This window comes from Capra hircus, chromosome 23 (genome assembly GCF_001704415.2).
Source record: "Capra hircus breed San Clemente chromosome 23, ASM170441v1, whole genome shotgun sequence".
Lineage (NCBI taxonomy): Eukaryota > Metazoa > Chordata > Mammalia > Artiodactyla > Bovidae > Capra > Capra hircus.
In genome coordinates this window covers 8,054,246-8,061,662 of record NC_030830.1, presented here as the reverse complement: position 1 = coordinate 8,061,662, position 7,417 = coordinate 8,054,246, and the positions used below count along the sequence as shown (strand labels likewise).

Here is a 7,417-nt window from a genome sequence, read left to right as displayed (position 1 = left end):
GCCTGGCAGGATGGCCAGAGCATCGGTGGGGGGCGGGGAGGCATAGCATGCCAGTTCCAAGTCCAGCTGCGTGACGTCGGCCAGGCGGCTCCCTCGGCCTCTGTGCCTTCATCTTTGAAACGTGGAGGCAGACCGTGACCTCTGGGAGACCTTCCAGCACTCGATGCCCTGCGGCTGGGGGCTGGGTCGGTGCTGAGGCACACCTGGCAACACACCAGTGTGGGAACGGGAGGCTCCCTCCCTGCACACATTCACTTTGTGAGCAAAGCTTTTGCTCACCTTCGCCCAAAGAAGTGGGCTTTCGTCAGCCTCTCAGGCAAAGAGAAAAAGAGGGGGTTGAGGCTGCCATCTGAGTCACCCTGTGGCCTCCTGGAGAGCCGAGAGTACAACTGGGAGGAGCAGCAAAGACTTCCTACAGCAGAGGCGTTGTGTAGGGTTTTGAGGGGCATGAAGGATTTCAGTGGATTGGGAACGCCCTCCAGAATAAGGGGGCAATGGGAACACATCAAGGGGGTGGGGAAGTGGGTGGCACAGGTGCCCTATCTATAATACCCCTGGGTGGGGCGGCAGCCCACGAGAGTCAGTGCCCAGAGGTGTATGAGAGAGTGTGTAAGAACAGCCATCTCCACCTTCGTGCCAGAGACTCCTGTGTGCTCTGCATACATTTACAAGCTTATTCTTCAAACTGAGTCTGTGAGGTCAAGCATTACCATGATCCCCATTTTACAGGTGATGAAACTGAGGCCAAAACGGATCGACAGTGAGGAAACTAGGATTTGAATGCAGGTCTGACTCTAACTCTGAGATCAGGAGTGGAGAATTCAGGAGGGCTGAGTGGGGTGAAAGAGCCTGGAGCTGGGGATTTGAGAAAGGAGCCGGCAGATGTGAAGAAATTCCGGGTCTGCGCATATGGACATGACTAGAGAAAGTCGTGAGAGGCTGACTCTGGCGGTCGGTGCCTCTTTGGAGTGAAAATGTTCATAATGAAAGTTCTGCTTGACAGATGATAAAGGCTCTGGAGGGACTGACGAGGCAAGACAAGTGTGTGCTGTGCGTTATCCTGACGCAGTTACTGGAGAGAGCGGGAGGATGCGAGGCTTGTTATTCTGTCTCTAGGGGAGACAGCCAGTAGTGTGTGGAGTGGTGGGCTGGTAAACTGCTCTACACACACACACACACACACACACACACACACACACACACATGCACACACACACATGCACACACACATGCACACACACACACATGCACTCACACACATGCCTTAGTTTGTAGCGTCTGCTGACTTCATGGTGTCAATATTCCCCCAGAGGCTGATTTCAAGGTATCACTGTGATGTCACTAGACACAGAGTTGGGAAGACAAGTGAGAGTCAAGTCTCAGCATAGCCCTGAGATTTGTCATCGAACAAGATTTGGGTCTGGGGGGATGGGATAGAGGCCAGAAGATTGGGGTATCTGATGCATTGCTCTTCACTCCTGTATCTTCTTGTCTGACCAGTCTCTTTCCTCCTTTGGAAGGGTTTGCTGGGGGTATAAAAGAAGAGAAGATATAGACTGTGAAAAAGGGCAAAGGCATGTGAGATCTGCCCTCCCTGGACCACACCAAGACCCTTCCCGTAGAGACCCTGCCCCTGAGGATCAACTTCTCCATCAATACGTCGTTATTCAGTCACTAAGTCGTGTCCAACTCTTTTTGACCCCGCGGACTGCAGCAGTCCAGGCTTCCCTGTCCTTCACTATCTTACAGAATTTGTTCAAATTCATGTTCATTGAGTCAGTGATGCCATCCAACCATCTCATCCTCTGTTGCCCCCTTCTCCTCCTGCCCTCAATCTTTCCCAGCATCAGGGTCTTTTCCAGTGAGTCAGTTCTTTGCATCAGGTGGCCAAAGTATTGAAACTTTAGCTTCAGCATCAGTCCTTCCAGTGAATATTCAGGGCTGAGCCTAATCTGGTATTCCCTTCTTGAGGTTGAGAATGTGCCCCCAGAAGGTTGGGAGAGGCGATGTGCCATAGTGGTCAAGAGACTGCCTGAATCTGAGTACAAGATCTACCACTTATTAGCCATGTGACCACGGGCAAGTGGCTTAGCAACTCTCTGCATCAGTTTCCTGCTCTGTAAAATGGGGGCAATGTGCTTACTCCACAGGGGTGTTGTGAGGGTTAAATTGTTACAAGTAAAGCCCTTAGAACAGTGCCAGGAACAAAATAAACACCAAATGAATGTCACCATCATCACCATCATTATCGTCTATAATCGTTACTCCCATTTGCTGGTTTTCTGCTTTCAATGTAAATGGAAGCTATAATTAGTAATATAATTATAATGCACAAGTTACAATTTATTTTCAAGCCTGCATGCCTTAAAAATTTCTCCAGGTTTATAATAACTTCTCAGGTTGAATATTTCTTAACGATAGTTATAGTTCTCCATTGGTTTTCAGTATGTATTTAGTCGGGGCCATATGGACCTGGTGGAATTGGAAAAGGGTAACTCCTATTCCAAAATCACCTGTGGGCAAAGGACTACCCTATTTTAGATAGTTGGGTAGAGAGGAGTGCCAATCACTGGATGACCAATTTCCCATCCAAGGAAATGGTAAGACTCTGCCCCTACCCTCACTGTAGGCAGAGACACCTCCCATCTTCCCCAAGGGACAGAAGTGTGCTGTCCAAGTCTATTCTGTATTCTTAGTGACATGACGTATCAGGGTCTAAATGTCCTTCAGAGGCATCCAGTTTTATCTGATACCTGGTTTTCCTGTACAGCATCCCTTGTAGTGAGCACCTAGCTTCTGCCCTAATATAACCAGTGATGGAGAACTCGGTTTCCTTAGGATTCTGTTTCTATTTTCAGACAGCTTATTGCTGATGTTTGGCTCTACGTATGGAAAGTCTTTCTGCCTTCCCAAAGCTTCCAGGTACTCTTCTAGTTTAAGCACTTTGGAACACAAAAGGTAAGTTTAATTTCTTTTTCATAGGGCAATCTTTCAATTATTTGAAGACAGGCATCTTATCCCTCTATATCTTCTCTTAATAAGCAAGATGATTCCCTCATTTGTTCTATGTATAGCTTGGTTTTAGTTTTCTTCACCTTGCTGGCCGTTCTCCCTGAAATGCACTTCAGATTGTATGCCTCACTTTTAAAATGTGGAACCCAGAAATGAATGCAAAATTCCAGGTATGTTCTGAGTAGCACATAGTACAGGATGGAAACACTGTCCTCCATTATCAATTCTTTACTTTTATTAGAGTCAGAGTTGGTCCCTTTCAATAGTTTGCAGCCACGTTGCTTTCAACTGGTATTGGATCAATTGTTGACTAACACTCTCAAGGCTCTTTAAAAGTGTCAGCTGCCTTTATATCGAATTTCTCCTCTACATGTACTGTAAGATTTTAGCACTCAGGTCCTGGACCATTAACTTTATTAAATCTACTTATTTTTAGATTTTGCTTATCATTCCAGCCCATCAGAAGTATTCAAGCGTATACAGGGCCTGTGAACTATTTCTCTGACAGACACCAGGAAACTAGAAAGCCCTCACTAGGTTTGACATAACTCCATTAATGAGTATTCACTGGTTATGATTTCTGAACAGTTAATAACCCACTCACATGTTCTAGCACCAGACCCATTTTTTCTCTACGTTAAGCACAAGTATATCATTAGAGACATCACCAAGTGTTTTGCTAGTGTCCAGATGCCTGAATGGGAATGTGTGAACATTGTCTTTATCTACCAGCCTCCCACTGAGGGATGGAAATGGGCCGGACTAACGGGGTGTGTTCTTGTGAACCCATGCTGGGTTCTATAATCACTGCTTTGTCATTTGGGTGCCCATTATAACATCGCTTTAGTATTACATTCTGGAATCTTGTCTGAGATCCATATCAAGCTCAATCATCCGTAGTTTACAGAATCCATTTTCTATCCATTTTAGAAAATTGGAAGGCTATTTACTCATTTCCAGGCTTCTAAGATCTCTTGACTTCTTCCCAAACAGCATGCCTATCCTGTCCCTGATCTCCCAACTCGTCCCAAATAGAGCTGAGAGGCATTTTGTTTTTGCCGTTGCCTTTTTGTCAGCCTGAGGTCATTTTGCTAAAATACTGTCTCTGTCACTTTCTTACATGCCTCTTAAATTTGTGTCCTTCTTCCTATCCTGTCCTTTTAAAATCAGAGCTTCCAGAGCACTGTATTGCAATTGTAAGTGAATATTGGGGTTACTCAGGGAGATTAAAAAGTTATGCTGATTTCTTACCCTAGACAAATTGAATCAAAACTTCAGAGAGTGATACAAGCATTTGGATTCTTTTTTTAAGTCCCCCAACAGACAGCCAAAGCTGGACTATAATGGAGTGATATTAGCTCTATTTGTTTCTGGTTTTGTGTGCAGGTTTTTATTATTCATTTTAGATTTTTTTTCTCTCCCTCTCTTTATCATTGACCTTACCTGTATCTGCATCGTGAGATTTCACCATTTGAGAAATTTCTGAAACATTTTGAGTGCAGTGGACGTTCATTCTTTATGCCTCGGGATTTTGCTTTCCTTTACCTATGAATCTTATCTGGGAATCATACTGTCGCCATGTCTGTTGGCTCACAGTGTGTGAACTCGGTGACCTTTGCCCTAGGACTCCTTTTTCGTCATCTTTGATAAACATTACTTTATCCTAGTAGGTCAGAATTAAATCTAGGGCAGTAGTTTTTCCATTTGTGTGCTTAATCTTTTTGGAAACTTGGGCAAGGCAAGTTTTAGGCTGCTCTGCTTTGGGCCAAATGAGGCTTTTAGCAGATGTTTATAGAGTTGAAATTCCCCATCATTACCAAATCATGCTTGTAGTCAATTTTTAGAAAATGTACTGCAAACCTATTACACCTTTTATTTATTTGGCCCATTGGTCCAGTCTATATATTGGTGGTGGTTTAGTGGCTAAATCATGTCCAACTCTTGCGACTCCATGGACTGTAACACTCCAGACTCCTCTGCCCATGGAATTCTCCAGGCGACAATACTGGAATGGGTTGCCATTTCCTTCTTCAAAAGATCTTCCTGACCCAGGGATCAAATCAGAATCTCCTGCATTGCTGGCCGATGCTTTCCCGCTAAGCCACAGGGAAGTCGGTCTGTGTATTGTACACGTGCTGGTCTATGCTTAGTCACTCAGTCATACCAGACTCGTTGCAACCCCCTGGACTGTAGCCCCCCAGGCTCCTCTGTCCATGGGATGCTCCAGGCAAGAACACTGGAGTGGGTTGCCATGCCCTCATCCAGGGGATCTTCCCAACCAGGTCTTCTGCATGCCAGGTGAATTCTTTACCATCTGAGCCACCAGACAAATCTAATGTTCCTTAGAACTGCTCAGAGAGTGGTAAAAATACAAATTTTAGGATCCAGTCCCAGAATGTATGATTTAATAGAAATCGTAACAAGAAATTTCATTTTAAAAGCCCCCTTGAAGGAGCCTGTGGACGGCGGCGGCGGCGGCGGCGGCGGCGGCGGCATCTGTGAGGCGAAGTCCAGTCAGGGCATGGCGGCGCCGACGGCCCTGTCAGAGCCAAGTTCCCGCGCGCGCCGGCCGCCCTGACGTGGGCGCCGGCGGCTCCAAAGCTCGGGGCCTGCGGCCTTCACCTCGGCGGCGGGGGGCGGCGGCCCAGAGGCGGTGGTCGCTGAGCAAGCTTTGGTGCGACAGCGAGGCCGAGTGGTGCCCCCACCTTCGCATTCACGCGCCGCGGCTCCATGTTCGATGACGAGGATGAAGAGCTGCCTCACGAAGTCTCTGAGGAGACAGACGTCACCAAGAACCGGCCAAGCTGAGGCGGGTGCATCAGAACCTGATTCCTCAGGGCACCGTGAAGCTGGATCCACCTGGATTTCCCTGTGATCCTCTATGAGGGGTGAGCCTGGGGCGGGGGTTCAGTTCAGTTCAGTTCAGTTCAGTCGCTCAGGGGTGGCAGGCATAAACACCCCCTGCGGCCGCGAGACACCCCCAGGCTCAAGGTGTGGCCTCCTTTGAGGAACCGAAGCTGGGGCCACAGCCGTGAATAAGCTCAGCTGGCCCGGAACCTTCAGCTGTGAGCCGGGCAGTCCTACGGGGCTGGTTGGGGGTTGGCTTGTAGGTGGACTAGATATGGCTGGTAGCTGGCAAGGCCTGATGGCAGAGTTACCAGTCCACCTTCCCTAACAAGGAGCATGGCCGGGCACCTGCCTGCTTTCTGTGCCCCTGGCCTGCATTCTTCCAAGCTTGCCTAGGGCCCAGCCCTGCTAGAGGCTAAAGCACTTTACAAGCCAGGTCTGCCTTTTTCCTGCCCCAGGGCAATCGGAGCTCTCCAAAAGTGGGAACGTCCTTTCCCTCCCTTCCTTTGCCCTTTCAGTGAAGCGTTTCAGCTGTTTGCTACCTTGATTCCTCCTGTGTTGGACAGAGGCTGGGGGCAGAACAAGCCTGATTCTTCCTGTCTACCTGCCCATTTGTTCCCAGGATGGACGATTTGCTGTCTGTTATTAGGAGTAGGGACTGGGGTGTGGGAGGTTTCTCCCCCTACCCACGGCTAGCCTGATCCTGCTCCACTGCAACTAGTTGCTGCCCCTCCACCCCAAGTTGAGAGCACATATGATGGGGAGCAGGAAGGGCTCCGGATGCCTGTGCCCCATCCCACCTACTGTATCTAATCCCCCTTGCCCTTACACATCCACCACCCTGAGGTAAGGCATAGCATCCTAGGGCTGGTGCCAGTAGCTCTGAGGAACCCACCACCCCTTTCCCTAAAGTATACCCATCCCTTCAGAATCAGTCAAGAGAAGAGTACTGGAGCTCTTGGGATGGGGGCAGAAAGGAGAAAACAACCATAATAGGAATATTTAAAATGTGAAAGCTTCTAAATAGTCCAGTCCATGATGTTGTTGGGGTAGAGTCTGATTTCTACATAGAAATGATTTTTTTTTTTAATTCCTTACTGTGCAAACTCTGTGCTTTAAGCATCTGAGAAATGGTTTGGAGAGGGTACTTCTTAATCTAGGAAGGCTGTTGTGTTATTTGTTCAATAAAATTATTTGTAGACCCTGAAAAAAAAAAAGTCCCCTGAACAATGTTGATAATGGGCCAGATTTAATAAGCTGTGACCTGTACCACAACAACATCACTTCTGTTCTTGTCCCCTTATCTCTTGGCTCTTCAGCTCGTATCCATCCACAGGCCTATGAATTTCCGCAAAGATGTCTGTCTTCTTGGCACAGTGTCTGGTCAGTCTCTTCCTGTAACCAGCCTATTTGTCTTGAATAGAGCATATGCTTCCATCAGCCTATTTCAGTTCTGTATCTCTTCTTTCCCAAGCCTGGTGAATGAAACAAGTTCATATTTATTGCCCTATCTTGTAAGAATTTCTTTCAAATTCTCCCCAATTTATTTTGTTACTCA

General features: G+C 47.4%; 1 pseudogene; it reads left to right on the top strand.

Moving 5' to 3' along the window:
- LOC108633406 lies at positions 5,408–5,904 on the top strand (annotated as a pseudogene).